The sequence below is a fragment of the Mycteria americana genome, chromosome 7 (genome assembly GCF_035582795.1).
Source record: "Mycteria americana isolate JAX WOST 10 ecotype Jacksonville Zoo and Gardens chromosome 7, USCA_MyAme_1.0, whole genome shotgun sequence".
NCBI classification, from domain to species: Eukaryota; Metazoa; Chordata; class Aves; order Ciconiiformes; family Ciconiidae; genus Mycteria; species Mycteria americana.
This window is the reverse complement of record NC_134371.1, coordinates 47,526,159-47,543,569: the sequence shown is the minus strand read 5'-3', so window position 1 is coordinate 47,543,569 and position 17,411 is coordinate 47,526,159. Positions and strand designations below refer to the sequence as shown.

The following is a 17,411-nucleotide window of genomic DNA, read 5'->3' as shown; positions in this document are numbered from 1 at the left end:
GAAAAGTTGCATGCCGTTTAGGTGAAGAACCACATCTTGCAGCCTGTCAAATTCAGTATTTAAGGACTATTGATTTTCATTTAACTGATTTTTCTTAGTTATTGTTTGTAATCTTCTTAATTGCCATGATGGTGTCCAGAGTGCAGTAATTGCAGTCTAGGTGCAGTGAAAATATGTCGAAGGATAGATAATAATTTAGAGCATCGATAAGCTTTATGAGCGCCATAAAATTATTCTTAAAAGGTTTTTGGTAGAAAATTTCAGCACTTAGATATAATTTCAGGAATCTGAAATGTAATTTCAGGAATCAATAAATCTTTCTTGAATCTGAAAGAGTGTTTAAACTTGAAAATGTTTTCAGAGAAAAACAGAAGAGAAGTGAATAATGTTATTTTTTAAATCAGCTGTGATCCACAGTGGTTTGTTCTTTCCGTTGGCTTTCTTGTTCCTCATTACTCTTCAAGACAGTTTTAGTGAAAAGAAAGACTAAGCACTGTGACATTCATTATGTTCTGTCCCCAATACATCAACGCTGGCAGATTAGTCCACGTTTAAATATTAGGAATTGCTCTCTTGTATGTACACAGATGGGTCATTGTTGTATTTTGGGGCAGAGAGGGGGAGGGGTTAGGAACTATGGAGAACAGCATATGTTTCCTTGGACCACTATAGCTTACAAGAAACTCACAGCAGCAGCACTTTCACATTCTTCAGACTATAGGCACTGTAATGAAATGTAACTGTAAATGTGATGTTCTTTGGCTGTCTTGCAATCATTCCGTATTTTTCCTAGCATATTCCTTGACATCAGCAAAAGCAAGAGACTTCTGTCTGTATATAAAAGGGTCATTTCACTGGGAATAAATAATGCGCTCTAAGGAAGAGTATGCTATTATTGTTGGTTTCCATGTATCTCAGGAACATTGACTTGGCTTAAACTACTTTGTTTCTAGCTTCACACAGATGTTGATGCCTTCTAAAACTTGAACTTCTTTCTCCGATTCTGTTCACAGCACAGAAGTGAATATTGCAAAATAAATGGCTGTCTTAAAAGTCGTCACCCACTGCCTTCTCTATGACTTTAATTCTTTTGATTTATGTAGGTGGGTATTTCATCCTTGTCTCATTTCTGGTGCAGATCTATGTTTTCTAAGAGTTTTCTGTTGTATGATTAATACTGGGAATAAAAGTGAGTTATACTGTTTCAGTGAAGTGAACGCTTATAAAAAAAGATGTTTTACAAATGGAGATTAGTGGAATGATCTCTGCTAGGTGAAATGTTAATGGGCTTCTTTTTGTAGTTTTAAAGGGAGAGAAATATATCAACACATGCATACAGACAAAATAAAGGACAGTGTTTCCTTCCATGGTTCTATCTTCAAGAAGTGTAATATACCATTTGCTACTACCAGTAATAGCTTACAGCTTCACTGAGCTCCCCTAGTTCCATTATCTAAGGTTTTGAAGGATGAAGCCATGGCTTTGTGCCTCACCAAACTCTTTGGGCGAGGGAATGGCTCAGTGTCCATTGATTCTTTCTTTCAGGTGCCCAAGAATTAGGGAGGACAGATGATAGTAAAAGAAATTTGATACAAAACAGCATAGTTCAGTACTCATTAGCTCAGGTACCAAAAGACTATAGAAACATTAGCATTACTATTTTTTTCTATTGAGAATGTAAAGAAGCCTCTTCAGTTGACACAGGCAAAGCTGGAGTGGCTGGATGCAGCTGTACTGTGCAACCTTACACAGCTCCAAAAGCAGGGCTGTGATGTGGCTGCAAATTGGATGCGTATTTGTGGCTGTATGTATATTGAAGGTTGAATTTGTACAGTTTCTGGTGAAAAATTCTTTACATTTTTAAACCGAATGTGCACTAATTGGAGTTGCTATCAGAAACACCAATGTGAGAGATTAAAACTTCTAGGCCTGTGTAAGGAATAAACTTAGTGTTAAGGTTAGAGTTAGGGATTTAAAGGATTAAATGACATGACTGCTGTTTGAAACAGGCAGTCTGCTGATTTGGGAAGGGGGCTGTAGTTGGTAGGAGCTTATACCTCTTTTGCTGCAGGGGTTTATCCCCTTTTTGTTAATATGGTTAACATTGAGAGTTAAAAATGTAAACCATCAAAATTGCATCCTGTTCTTCAGGATCATGAAGATAACAGGTTTGGATAAAAGCAAGACAGTAACCTATGTTATCTTTTACTTTAGCGATGATCCCTCATAAATAAATAAGTGTAGTCCTTCTGCCAGAACTTGGTTGATGGAACAAGGGATATTTTTGTCTTTAAGGGAGTTTGACAATAAAACAAAGGCTCAAGCCCTCACCTAGAAAACCAGGAAAATTAAACTTCTTTTGTGCTCTGAAAGTGAATTGCGGATAAGGTACAAAGAAGATAAGCAGAATAACATGTGATACACAATTCCTAACTAGAACCTTTCCACAGTCTTCTCCAAATTCTCCTCACAGTCTTCTACGCAAATTCTAGGCCAGTTGATTGCTTCCTCCTTTTGCAGTAACATGTAGTTTACAATGTAGGATTGTCAAATCTTTCTGGATAGCAAGGCCAGATTCAAGCTGGTACTGGTCCCATTTGGAGCTGCTTCTTTTCTGGTAGCTGCTTGTCTCTCTACTTTCAGTAGCCATTCCTTCCTTTCCCATTGTCTGCTCCTAAGTCCTCCTCCCTTTCTGCATCTGGCGTCACTTCCTGCTCCCCTCTAGAGTTCTCTGGGATGGAACATAAAGGCACATGGTGTTTTTCTTCAGTTTTAGGACTCACCGGCCAGGTTTCATAAAATTAGCATTAGGATAGGGTTAAGTCAGGGTTTTGGAATATGAAGTGTAAAGATACTAGTTTATTGTAGGACATTAAAATAGGAGGGAAATTTCCTTCCTATTTTAGGAAGGAAATTTCCAATTTCATTTGGAAATTAAATTATCAAGAACTCTAATGTGGAACTAACAGTTCCCCCAGAAGCTTGAAGGGGCCCAGGTCAGAAAACCTATTACTTCTTACAGTTTTATACTATAGTATATAGCCCTAGTCTTTCCATAATTTATATATGAGAGGTTATATATGGGGTTTGGTCACAGTCTGGGAAATTTTCTTTTGGTTTTGAATTTGGATTTTGTAGACTCCGCAGAGATTGCTGTTGATAGAAACCAATACCTGATGAAGTCTCTCCCTGTAGGCATTCATGTCCCTGTTAACAATAAGAAAAGGGAAAAGATTTGGTACAGGGTTAGGGCTGAGGATTTTGAAGTCTTAAGAAACCATATTGTTCCTGGACCCTGCTGACCCTTGGAGATAGTAATTATATTGATAGAAACCTGTGCCTTGAGCTGTGTCAGTCCTATAGGAACTAGTAGACTACCTGTTCAGGAGGTAGATATGATAGTTAAGTTTAGGCTGCAGGTTTTAGCAAAGAGCTCAGGATATGATACCTTTCTACAAGTTCCCCCAAAGTTAAGTGTGTTGGTAGAAACCATTGACTAATATTGGCTTTAACTATGGGGGTTACTCCCTTATGTGCTAGTTAATTCAAGTTATAGTTAGTGTTCAAGTAATAGTGTTAGGGTTTGAGAATCCTAACTTTCCTAAACCCTGAGTAATGCTCAGCTATGAAGGACTGCCAAAGATGAGTAGCAGGGAGATATTAATAGAATCTGATGTACTGTGTTGCAATTTCCTGTAGAAATTGGTGCCTTTCCTAAAAATAAAACTACTATTAGAAATGAGTTTAATGCTGATATTTGCATTCTAAATTGTCACAATTTCCACTTGCATTTTGAACCTGTGGGAAACAAGGAGATAAGAAGGAGGTAAGCATTGACAGAAGCCAGTGCCTTATACCAATTGATAGAAAATAATGCCTTAGTCTCCTCTAGGCTGAGAATAAGTCTAGTGTTAGGCAGAGGGCTTAAGGCTTAGGAGAATAAAGCATCGACAGGTAAATTCATTTCTCATAAATGCAAAAATCTTGGCAGCAAGCTTTGTGCTAATGTAGTTAGCAGCCAAAGCCTTTCGTCGTTTTCTTCCTCAAGAGTAAATAATATTTCTACACCAGATGGAGAAACAAGCTAAGGGTCTATATTTTGTTTTACAGTTGGAATTCATTCTCTAGATCTGAACAAGACTTTTGTTACACTTGAGGTTAGTTTTTTTAATATAACGTGTCTGCATCCCTGAGTAATATTCTATTCTGCAGGGTCCCCTGCAGGTAAGCATAGAAACAGTACAAATGAAAACCAGACACTGATGTTGTCCGATATTACATCAATAGGTTCCTATGTATAAATTACAAATTAGTGTTGGACTCTGCAGAGTTACAGAGGTGAGAATTGGGCAGATGCTGCTAGAAGCCTTATATTGTCTTTTTCTCTGTCAGTCTCTGTAGGAATACTTGCTCTGGGGGAGTGTTGTTAGTGTTTAAAACAGGTTAAGGGTAGGGTTTTGGAAATGGGTGACTAAGTATACAGAGCATACCTTATGGTAGAATCTACAGTGTTCCCAGAAATAAGAATTAATAAGACTCAGCTCATATGAATAGAAGCCATTGGCTTTTCCTCTAGTAGTTGATCCTGTAGTTATTAATAATGTGAGAGTTAGAGTTGGAGGTATAGGAATTTAGGATTAATGTTTGGGAATCTTTAAACTGAATCTAGTAAATAAAATGGGCCAAGGACTGTTCTGTGGCCCTGAGGTGTCTGATCTTCTGGATAGCGTTGAGATTAGATTTACTATCTAGAATTCAATTTATTGCTAGTCTCTGGAAGGTTCTTAGGGGCAGGAAAGAGACCAGTGATGCTACAAGCTGATGCCATTTGTTCTCTTTCAGTAATGATTTACTATGTTTCAGGTTAAGATTAGGGAAGTGTCAAGACCCCAGTTCACCATCAGTTTTTACAGATCTGAAGAGTTAGGAAGGTTGCTGTCAACAGGAGCAGAGGTTTAGGTGAGGACTCAACAACATAATTTATAGACAACCCAGTTGATTGGACCTAGAGATAGAAAGTGGTCTGGTATTGTCAAGATCCAGCATCTTATTTTCACTTTACTATCTTTTTCGTTTGCCAAGCCTATATACAGTTGTCATTAAGGTTACACTACAGAAGATGACTTCAGGAGACTGGGTTATTGCTGGGAAATATGAAGCAGCTTATTGCTATCAGTGGCCAATGCCTTGTTTTCAGGACTGGGTATAGTGAAGGTTAGGGACAAGATTGGCTTGAAGATTAGGGTAGAAAAAGAATATTTTCAAGACCCACACTTACAGCCAGATTCTGCAAAGCTTGCAGGAACAGGATGTTGTATGGAATCAACATGAGCTTATATTCTTTTTGATAACCATACATATGCGTATAAAATTACGGGTTGGGGTGGAGTTAGGAGGTATCATTTGGGCAATGAAAACTTGAGCATGCTGGATAATTGTTGAATTCTGCACAGCTCTTTGAGATAAGAACAGCTCTGATGTTTTCATGGGCCATTGTCTTAGTTCAGATATGGTGTAAGTGTTGCCAACAGATTACACCTACAGTTACAATTTGGCACAGTTTGTAAGATCCATCACCTTGCTGCAGTTGAAAGTAATGGTTAGGATTGGGGTTATGTTTAGTGCTTAAGACAATAAAAATTTAAGAGTCTTGCTTCTCCCAGACACTGGAGAGCTTGCTAGTGTTACGAGAATGCTTCATCTTTTGTTTTGTTATAAGTGCTGGTTACCTAGCTATTGTCGTGTTTTAACTCCAGTCAGCAACGAAGCACCACACAGCCACTCACTCACCCTCTCCCCCACCCCACAGTGGGGTGGGGGAGAGAATCGGGAAAAGAAAAAGTAAAACCCATGGGTTGAGATAAAGACAGTTTAATAGGACAGCAGAGGAAGATAAAATAATAATAATAATGATAAAAGAATGTACAAAACAAGTGATGTACAATGCAATTGCTCACCACCCACTGACTGATGCCCAGCCCGTCCCTGAGCAGCAATCCCTGCCCCCCGGCCAACTCCCCCCAGTTTATATACTGAGCATGACGTCATATGGTATGGAATAGCCCTTTGGCCAGTTTGGATCAACTACCCTGGCTGTGCCCCCTCCCAGCTTCTTGTGCACCTGGCAGAGCATGGGAAGCTGAAAAGTCCTTGACCAGTATAAACATTACTTAGCAACAACTAAAACATCAGTGTGTTATCACATTATTCTCATGCTAAATCCAAAACACAGCACTATACCAGCTACTAGAAAGAAAATTAACTCTATTCCAGCCGAAACCAGGACAGCTAAGTATTACAGTTGGGCTTCAGAAGAAATCACTTGGAGAGCCTGAATTATCAGTTGATTTTGTGTGAGCCACAGAATTAGTAATAGGGGTCAGTCTCTTAGTTTCATGTTTGCTGTGGTTATGGTTGTGATTTAGGAAAAGAAGGATGAAGAACCCTCCCAATGTGGATTCTCTGTGCATCAAAGGGAGAGGAAAGAAACTGGTGTTATCAGAAGCTAATGCATTATTTTCAGTTTTTCTGTTGGTTTTGTTTACTTAGTCACAATGGATATCGGGGTTGTTTGGAAAAAACTTGTTTATTGCTTGATTCTGACCTGTCTGTGCAGACAAGATGAGGGCATGTGTTCTTTTCTTGAGTCCCCTACCCCCTTGCTACTTTGATGCACACCTCCATGTCACACAGTCATCTTCCTTCACATGTTCTACTCCCCAACCCTCCTCTTTATCAGTGTGCATCTGTATTGTTACATGAGAGGAAGAGTAACTGACTGCATTTACATAAAATCTTGCCATAATTAAGGATCACAATTTTTTTCATTAACTTTGTTCTTTTTGTTTATAGATGTAGTCTGACAAATTTTTAATTCTCTGTGAAGGTCCTCCTTTCTTGCTTTACATAGCCTTAATATACACAAAAGTAAGCACTGGTCTGATGCTGATACGGATGACCTATTTGAGGAGCTACAGCATATGGTATGACTGGGACGTTAGTTTCTGTGGATTGTGGATCCGTAGGACCACACATTTGTGAATGGAAGATTTTGTGACTGGAATTGTTCTGGGAATGTGCTATGTGTTTGGCCTCAGGTTAAAAGAGAATGTTAAAACTCTGTCAACCTATGCAGTTCACTGAAGAAAAGCAGCAATCACTATCCTTCCTGGTCTCATTGACTTTGTTGGATCTTAATCTTGACTGTCTTGTAGAATAGTCTGATCTTGCACCTCCCTTGGTAGAGAGAAAAATATTGCTGAAATAGCATTTTACAGCGTATAAACAGCACAATATTTCCATCCTGTTCAGCAAGCAGCAGGAAGTATCAAGTATCATGCAGCATTGCCAGCTCATCTTGGTAATTTGGCTGAAGTTTTGGGGGCTTATTTCAGCCAAACTCCCTAATCTTTCAACATTCACCTACTGATACTTTATACAGAGCGCAGTGTAATTGATACAGCAACCCACCATTCCTTTTTCATTTGCATGGATTTCTTCTCAGGATCATAACTTGTTGTAATCATAATTATACTTAATTCAAGAGAAAAAAATATGTGAGTCATTAATATAATGTGTAGTATGTCCCTAAAACATGGCATATTAAAGATACCAGAATTTTCCTCATTTAAGACAATTGAAAATGAGACATACATATTTGATGTAGGGATTAGTTTCTCAGTTTCTGTCTAGTTTTTAGATATTGCCATTACATACCAGAACTGTCAAAAATCTACATTTTGATTGCCATTTCTGAATTTATTCAATGGCCAACAAAAACTTACCTTTAATTATAAGTCTGTCGTGGTTTTGCAACACAACACTTTCAAATATTTGCCTTTAATTGCTGGTATCTAATTGGTTCCTTCTTTCATTTGTTTTTACAATTTATCTGAGACTTCCTTTTGCTTCAGACCAGTTGAAACAGATACATGGGCTGGGGGAACTAACAGGGGACAGTTTGGACGGGCTTAGTTACTCTCATTGCCAACTGTTTATCTTATTATCAGACAGAGTCTCCCTGATCAGTTTGCTTTAATCAGTTTTGTTCTTGAAACAGTGGGCCAATATCTACATACCACCATGCATTTTTAATTATGACTTGTGACAAATTAAGAACACAGATGTTTAAGTATAAAAGGCCTCTTACAATCCCTGTTCTGCATTGTTTTGTGGCATTGTTTTGTGGCATTGTTTTGTACTGGGGACTACTGGTGGCCTATCTAATACACAAGGAGGCAGTACAGGCACAGACTAATGGTCTGCATGTGTCACACACTTGTAGCATGTTTATTAGTTTCTGGCAACACTAATGCTACCACCCTCACAGTTCCTTTTAACTTGGGGAAATTAAGACGGGGAGAGAACTAAGAAGGTGAATAGCTAACAGAAAATTAATTTATGCCTAGTCATGACAGTCCTGTATTTCCTTTTCCTATGCATAGACCCCTCGCAACTGAATCACTTGTTAAAGTATTTTGGAGTAGAATAAAAGTTTATCCTGTTCTATAAGAAAGAGCTCTGAGAAAACACAGGTAACATTTCAGGCAGGCCTTCTGCCTCAGGTAGCTCCCTGTCTCATGCCTGCCCTCTCACTTGCCCAAGTTTGAGAAGAGGAGGACAAAAACATGATGTGCATATAAATAAATAAAAATAAATGAAAAAATTCATTAGTATATTATCATTCAATAAATATTTAAGTCCCATTATATTTAACTCATATTCCTCCAAAATAACACATCCTGTCAAAGGACTCACAGTGGTTGTCAAATGACAACTTCCTTGGAATATGAGAGTGCTGGCAGACTTGTTCAAATATTTCTCATTATCCACCTCAGTTCATAAAATAATGGCCATTTTAATAGTACTAGCTGATGAAAACTGAATCACATGCATTATCATGCCATGTAATAATTCTTTGTTAGACATAATTCTATATTTATCACAGAAAAAAAAAAGAAACCCCATTGAGGAAAGTGGTTGAGTTATGTGTAGTAGCTTTGAAATTAAGATATGGCAAAGTTTTTAGTTTGATTTCGTGCCTTTTGATTGTTTAGGATTTGAAAACTGTTTAGGGCTGACCATGCCCCTTTGAAATGTGACGCAGCCTTCAATACATAAGCCCTATCAAAGTCTTGCGGACCAGTTCCAGGAGGCCAGTGGGCTGTGTGTGTTAACAGCAGTTCCCAGAGGCATTGAGTAGTTCATGTGACAGGGAATAGTGAAGCAAAGATTGCACTAAAACTGCCAAATTGCCTTGAGCTTCCTGTCCATGGACGTGGATTTCTGCAGAGCACGTAATTCCTCTCTCAAAGGCAATGTATTTGCATGTTTTTGTGCATTTGTATGGATGTTGAAAAGGCAAGTCTCTTGAAAATATTATTTTAATCATTGTTTAATGTAGTAAAATGTGAATATTTGCATCTGATATTAGGACCCACGGAGGAGAATATAGCAGCTCTGTGAGAATCACAAAAGAACAAGTAAATGCAGGACCAGCAGAACACCTTTGCATACACTTTATTTCCTATAACTATTTCCTAACTTTTCTATTTAATGATATCTTGAAAAGGCGATTCACCTTTTTTCTGTATAATGTGTGTTATACTAAATGATCAATATGGTGATTGCTGCTTCATTCACTCTTAGTGGTATTCATCTCCCTTTAACACTTTAAAAAACATATAAAACAGGTGCTCACGATGCTTCAATAACTCTACTGCAGTCTGTAATAATCTCAGCTGCCCATATTTTGACTTTTTTTTCCAGAAAGTGATTATTTTTTAGTCAATACCATGAAAATTATTAACTTTATCAGAAAAATGTCAAGTTTTCTTTGAACGTGTATCTTCAAAGCAGCAGTGGGTGTCCAAGCCCTGCTGTCTGCCAGGCACATTGCCCAAACGATAAAATAATTAGATTCATTTGTAGCCAGTCTGGACTGAAGCAAAAAGTAATGAGGTCTACTAGCATAGTGGTAGTTGAGAAAGACGAAAACAGTAAACTGGAAAAAGATATAATACATTCTTAGAAACAAAATGTGAAACTCTAGATTAAAATCTAGCTTAATTTATTAATATTAATTTCATGAGATACTATAAAATAGGCAATAAAAAGATAGGAATATGAAAGTTCACATTTGGATTCTTAGTTAAAGAAATGCAGGTTCCATTACATTGCTTCTTCCACTACTATATTATTCTATGAGTTATGTGATCCTGACACTCAAGATTAAAGTACTAGGCTACTGATTATTAAGTTATCATAATAATAAGTAAATTTCATACTACATAACAATCTTCAGCAGATGCTAGTGGGTCCAGAATTCAATTATTTCAGTATTAAATTTGTTCTGGTAGTTTTCACATAGTTTATGAGAATGTAAATATTTTGCTTATTTATATACTGAAAATTCTATAGGTGTAATGAAAAAAAAGTTGATGAATTTATACATAATGCTTTGAGATTAGATTGCTAAAGCAAAACATTGATCAGAATAAAATCTGAACATTTCAAAATGTAGTAGTCAAATGACTATAAAACAAGTTGCAAAATTTCTGAAATACAGTGGGCAAAATAATGAAGATTGAAATATGCCTATTTATTTGTACTGCTGTCAGACATCGAAAGCAGGGATCACTTCTCTGTGCCAGGTGCAGTATTAGTGTAGATTCTCAATGTTCGAAGAAATCAAGATTCAGATATGCTTATAGCATCTACAGTGTATGTTTGCAGATTCTGAAGTGTAGGAGGCAATGATTATTCTATTTTATGCTAAGGATTAATTTATTGTATCCAGATTGATTCCAGACAATGACTGCAGTAATTTTCCAAAATTTATTATATGGTTTAGTCTTCTAATTCTCTACCAAATTATAATCAGATATGAGAGTGAGACTGAGAAATGGAGAGAAAAAAATATATTTGATTCCAAATATTGATTATTTAGCTACCTTGCTGTCATCCCCAGATTGCTCAGAATCCTTCAGTCCTCCTAAAGATAGACCTTAAGGATCATCACATTTGCAGACAATAGCCTTTTCAAAATTGGGCTTTGTTATGCCAATAGGATTGTATACATCTGTTTTTATTTTTAGGTATGTAAAAAGCTCAAAATTCATTCCAGATGATATACAGCAATCTTGTCTTTTACTTTCCCCTAGGTAAGAACATCCAGCCTATCTTAGCCATAAATACTGTTTCTATTCTTTATTTATTCCCACATCTGCAAGCCAGCTATGACTCTAATCCTTCTAGTATTTTGGCAGGTGCTTAATTTTTAAGTACGTAAGTATATCTGTGTACCTCATTGGGGTACATCTATAGATAGATAGATAGATAGATAGATAGATAGGTATCTTTTTCTCCACAGGACTAGTTCCAACTACTACAAGGTAGCTAGACGTTTCTAAAATTGTATGTATGTGAGTGGTGTTTTTTATATATGAAAAGTAGAATCAATATATATTTCTTGGGCATCTGTATGGTGGCTAAGACACAGATAAACTGGACTGATGTTACTATTATTTTCAGTTGGAGAAGAGTTGAAGTGGATGAAAAAAAGGGGAAAAAAAGGATGATTAGTTCACTGTAGATACTCTTCTGTTGGACCCAAAATGATTATAGTATTGAAAAACCTGGAAAGACCTATAGGAAGAGGGAGTGAGAAAGGCTTATTTCCAGTGCTCTGCTTTGGGAGAGAAGAACCACTAAATGAAAATGGACGTTCAGTCTCCATCATTCAATGATGCCTGTGCTGCTAATGCCCAGGGAAAGAGATTGATGAAATATTGATGCTAAAACCCAGTAGAACAATCTCAGATAGTATCTAAGATAAGCTTCAGTGTTGCAGTTTTAGCTTTTGAAATAATCCTTTAAATTCCTACAAACCTATGGTAAATTGCACCTAATTGAATAGGATCAGAATTTCCCACATTTTAAGATATTGAGACAAATGTCTTCATGAATATAAGCAAGCATAACTATTGACTTCAGTGGATTCATGTCAGATTATTAGAGCTCTGAATTTGGCCTGTTTGCCTTTGGAGCCTAAAGTGAATGTTTTGTGAATGACAGTGTTGCAAGAAAGATGCATTTTGACAGGATTGAGAGTAATGAACAGGCAGCTGGAAATACCTGGGCATGTTATGCTTCTTGGCAGACTTCACAAGCAGTAGAGCTGCTGACTTCGGAGTTGCCTGTGGGTCTGTCACTTTGTTCGTCTCTGTCAGGGCTGATTTTTCAGAACTACTTTGTCTCCAAGGCGTCATTTCCCCGATGGCTTACCTTAGCCTGTAAGGAATTTACATGTTATTATCTGCTTTGAATATGCCTTAAATTCCCAAGAAAACTCTGGAGCTGTTTCTTTGTTAGAAAAAGTAATGGGAAAGAGATGGTAGCTTGTCATCCCGTTATTTGTTTAGAAACATAATTTTTGATTGATAGCATATCTTTATGATATGTTTCTATAACTCACTGGACTTACTGTTTTTGAGAAAAAATAATTTAGAAAGACTCATGAAATTACCCTCTAAAATGAAGCTGCTATTTTATTTAATATTAGTTGCCTTTACACTATTAGTCACATTGTGAAATTTAATCTAATACTGCATTGAGAAAGAGGAACACAATGTTTTAAAAATTGTGGTGGTTGAGAGAGCAATAGTACACTGTCACAGCAGATATTCATAAAATTTCAAACACCTACATTGATCAGACAATAAAAAAAGGAATGAAAGAATGCACAGTTTGATTTCAAACATGTCAAGCTAGTACAGTCTACTAACTTTGAAACCTGACCACAAGTTTGCATTACCCACTTTTTCTGTTTAATTTCCAGCTGTGGGAGCCACAGGAATGGGCTGCAGGCATGGGAATGCTGCTGCTGTCCCTTCAACAGGGAGTTTCCCTGTTCCTGACTTCCCCTCCCCAAAGGCAAAATGGTCTGGCCTGTAAAACAGTGGCTTCTTTCTATGCAGAAGACAGCAGGAAGAAATGCAGGAATTATTTTGTTTCTGAAAAATTCCCCTTAAAAATGTTCAGTGCTTTGCTTCCTCTCTCACTTGTTAGGTCTCTCACTTCAAAAATTGTGTTCATCCTCATTTCTTAAAAACTTGCTGCTTTTATTTAATCAGATTAAAACTGCGTGTTCTGAGGGTCATAATTTGGTAGATAACTCAGATCCAAGGTTTTCAATAATTTGTTTGGAGAAGAGTTAAGTGTCAGGATAAGAGTTAAGTGTTCACCCTCAATAAGTTTGCAGATGACACCAAGTTGTGCGGGAGTGTTGATCTGCTTGAGGGGAGGAAGGCTCTGCAGAGGGACCTGGACAGCCTGGATTGATGGGCCGAGGCCAATTGTATGAGGTTTAACAAGGCCAAGTGCAAGGTCCTGCACTTGGGCCACAGCAACCCCATGCAACGCTACAGGCTTGGGGAAGAGTGGCTGGAAAGCTGCCTGGCGGAAAAGGACCTGGGGGTGTTGGTTGACAGCCGCCTGAATATGAGCCAGCAGTGTGCCCAGGTGGCCAAGAAAGCCAATGGCATCCTGGCTTGTCTCAAAAATAGCGTGGCCAGCAGGAGTAGGGAAGTGATCGTGCCCCTGTACTCGGCACTGGTGAGGCCGCACCTCGAATACTGTGTTCAGTTTTGGGCCCCCCACTACAAGAGAGACATTGAGGTGCTGGAGTGTGTCCAGAGAAGGGCAACGAAGCTGGTGAAGGGTCTGGAGCACAAGTCTTATGAGGAGCGGCTGAGAGAACTGGGGTTGTTTAGCCTGGAGAAAAGGAGGCTGAGGGGAGACCTTATTGCTCTCTACAACTACCTGAAAGGAGGTTGTAGGGAGGTGGGGGTCGGTCTCTTCTCCCAGGTAACAAGTGATAAGACAAGAGGAAATGGCCTCAAGTTGCGCCAGGGGAGGTTTAGACTGGATATTAGGAAATTTTACTTCACTGAAAGGGTTATCAAGCCTTGGAACAGGCTGCCCAGGGAAGTGGTTGAGTCGCCATCCCTGGAGGTATTTAAAGGATGAGGTGCTTAGGGACATGGTATAGTGGTGGTCTTGGTAGTGTTAGGTTTACGGTTGGACTTGATGATCTTAAAGGTCTTTTCCAACCTATATGATTCTGTGATTCTGTGATTCTGTCAAGAATTAATAAAAATTAAAGCCCGTGCCAGCCTTCCATAGGTCTATGCCAAACCTATGTTTGGGGAGTTAAAAAAAAAAAACAAACACCAAAAAACCCCAAAATCGGCAAACCATCTTAATACCAGTAAAGGCTATTTCATAGGAAAAGATGACCTGTCTCAAAAACCAAACTCTGCCCTGCTGTTCCTTCTCCATTAAAGCATTTTTGCCTGCAAGAGAAACATGCTCTTCTATCCATCCAGCAAATATTTAAGCATGAAATTAAAGAGTCTCATTTTAAGTGAAAAGAACAGACATCAGTGAGCTCTACTTGATTAAGCACATGTTGAAGGAAAGCCTTGTAGAGCTCCACATATGAGAACTTCTAAGGATTCTCCACTGCTGTAGTACTACCAGGAAGCACAACCAGGGAGGGCTGAGTGGTACAGGACATCCTGCTGCCCTGAGAAAGTAAGGAAGCTAAATTCAGCAGTCACATAATTTTAAAGTTAACAATTAACAGTTGAGCACTGTTTTTTCATCCATGGTGTTATGGAAGGTTTATTGTGTCACTTGTTTGATCACAGCTTATTGTGTGCAACATTTTATAAAAAGGTGAAAATAGGCTTAATGAGGGATTTATTCAGTTCAGGTGAACTTTTCCAAAGGTAGGGGATGGTAGGGCTTCCCTGAAATTAGTTTCTGAGTGTTATGGGCCATGCTCAGCTGGCAAAGCTTCTGCAACTCAGTGCAAGCAGCTGGGGAGTTTGCAGAGGACCTGGGAAATTCTCATAAGAGGTAGGGGGCAGCCATATAGTTACACATGAAGGGACAAGGAAAGTCTTCTTAGACTCTAAAAAAAGGAATGCTGACTTTGTAGTAATCTAAGAATTGAAAACTGCTGGACCTGGGAGCAGGATTTGGATGTACAGGTTCCAAGGGTAAGAAGGAGATTGTTTAAAAAATGTTGTATTTGAACATGTCTCTTTCAACAGATTTGCATTTCATCTAGTTGTAAAAGTTACCTTGTTCCAGTTTGGGCTCTACTAAAACCTAGCTTAGGAATTGAAAATGTTTAACAGCTTTTGAAGTACCAGTTCTAAGGAAAAGGTGCAGATACTTCTGCCTTAAAGTCCTGGCTTGCTTACTGCCCTGTCACACAGGGTTGTAAAAGCAGTGCCCTCCAAGGCAAATATGTTGATGCTTGTGGTGAAGCTAAGCTGGAACTGTCTCTTCACCTGCTAGTTAGCATATGGCTGTTGGTATGGCTATGATGAGTTATGGAGTCATGTGATAAACTTCACTTATTGTGTCTTTGTGATTTCACCTGCGTTTATCTCTTCAGCCAGCCTCCCACAACATGCCTGTAACATTCCAAACCTTTGAGCAGTCTCAGTCAGCTGACTCTTTCTTTAAATAAACTGCCACAAAAATTTACCTTTCCCACCTTCCCTGTGCCAGCTATGGCGTTTCATCTCACAGTTATGCTGATGTGAAGTCCAGAAGGGCAATGGTCCTTTTTTGACCAATGTTGAATTGCTTTGAGACAGTCTCTTAGAGCAAGAAACAAGCAGTGAGAGCTAGAACTAGGAGACTGATATCATTAAAAAGGGGAAATTACACTGAGTTAATGAGTCCTGAGATGACAGAACTTAAAGCCTAACATTCCTATGCAAAATAAAAAAGATTTGGTTGCTTTTAAAAGCAACCAATAAATACAACTTCTCAGTTATACTATTTCTCTTCTTCCAAAGTATGCAAAATGAGACTCATCAGAATAAGGCAGTCTGTTTTGCAATCACAGAAATTTTAAATTATAACTCAATTTAAATGTTTTAAGGTGAGGAAAATATCTAAAAATGCGATATGCTTTCTCTAAAAGACTATATATATGTGTGGCTTACCATGTTTTTATCACTGTTAACCCCAGCCAGCAACTAAGCACCACACAGCCACTCACTCACTCCCCCCACCCAGTGGGATGGGGGCGGGAATCAGAAGAGTAAAAGTGAGAAAACTCATGGGTTGAGATAAAGACAGTTTAAAGTAAAAAGCCATGCACCCAAGCAAAGCAAAATAAGGAATTCATTCACTACCTCCCATGGGCAGGCAGGTGTTCAGCCATCTCCAGGAAAGCAGGCCTTCATTACACATAATGGTTACTTGGGAAGACAAAATGCCATCATTCTGAACATCCCCCCCTTCCTTCTTCTTCCCCCAGCTTTATGGGCTGAGCATGACATCATATGGCATGGAATATCCCTTTGGTCAGTCGGGGTCAGCTGTCCCGGCTGTGTCCCCTCCCAGCTTCTTGTGCCCCCCCAGCCTCCTCGCTGGTGGGGTGGGGTGAGAAGCAGAAAAGGCCTCAACTCTGTGTAAGCACTGCTCAGCAATAACGGAAACATCCCTGTATTATCCACACTGTTTTCAGCATGAATCCAAAACATAGCCCCATACTAACTACTAAGAAGAAAACTAACTCTATCCCAGTCAAAACCAGCACAATCACTCATCACTGGGCCATAACTGGCGTAATTTGGCTGTAAATCCTGCTGTGGTGAATCATATAGACTTAACTTCCTTTCCACTCTGTGTATCTAGATACATACTGTATAATAGGTATTCAGAAACTCGTGGTAAAGAAGAAAGCTAATGACAAGCTTGAGTTCTCAAACACAAATGTCTCTAAAGAATTTTAATTCAGAGCATAATCTCATCCTCATACCAGTTTTACATGGTTGATTAAATAGACTTAGGTCCATATAAATCATCAATAAGTGATATCAGAAGCACATGATTTGGTGTTCATTAACTGAGGTTATGCTATTAATTTCCTCATTATAAATGTAAGAAAATCAATATTTCATAAATATAGATTTTTTTCCATATATTCTTATCAGGATGGATTACTATAACCATATGAAATTTTGTGTTCCTTGCCAATATGTTACTCGGAGTCCTTTGCCATTGTTTTTTGACAGGTGCAAAAATGGGTCATTGTTTACTGCTTCAGCGTTTTATTATTCAACAACAGTCTTAAAGGGTAAGTTAATTCTGTATGCTTATATTCCGTATTTTCAGTTGCATTTTCTTAAAATTTACTGGTTTTGTAATTCCTATAAATCACTGCCATTTTACATTGGTTAGGGTAGTGGCAAGAGGCAGGCAAACACTTCTTTTCATAATTTTCTAGAATTTCAATTCTACTTTTTCACAAGGAGAAAACAAACAAAAATACCAATGACATATAAAGTTTATTACCATTTGTTCGAAAATTATGAAGAAAG

The 17,411-nt window shown here is 38.3% G+C and overlaps 1 long non-coding RNA gene across 1 annotated transcript; it reads right to left on the bottom strand.

The window, feature by feature from the left end:
* Positions 1-2,361: 2,361 nt before the first annotated feature.
* Positions 2,362-16,298, bottom strand: LOC142412654 (uncharacterized). The gene is made up of 5 exons (XR_012776563.1): positions 16,221-16,298; positions 12,136-12,291; positions 3,762-3,798; positions 3,174-3,207; positions 2,362-2,731 (listed from the first exon to the last, which is right to left on the bottom strand). It is a non-coding gene; the product is annotated as an uncharacterized LOC142412654 (long non-coding RNA).
* Positions 16,299-17,411: the final 1,113 nt, after the last annotated feature.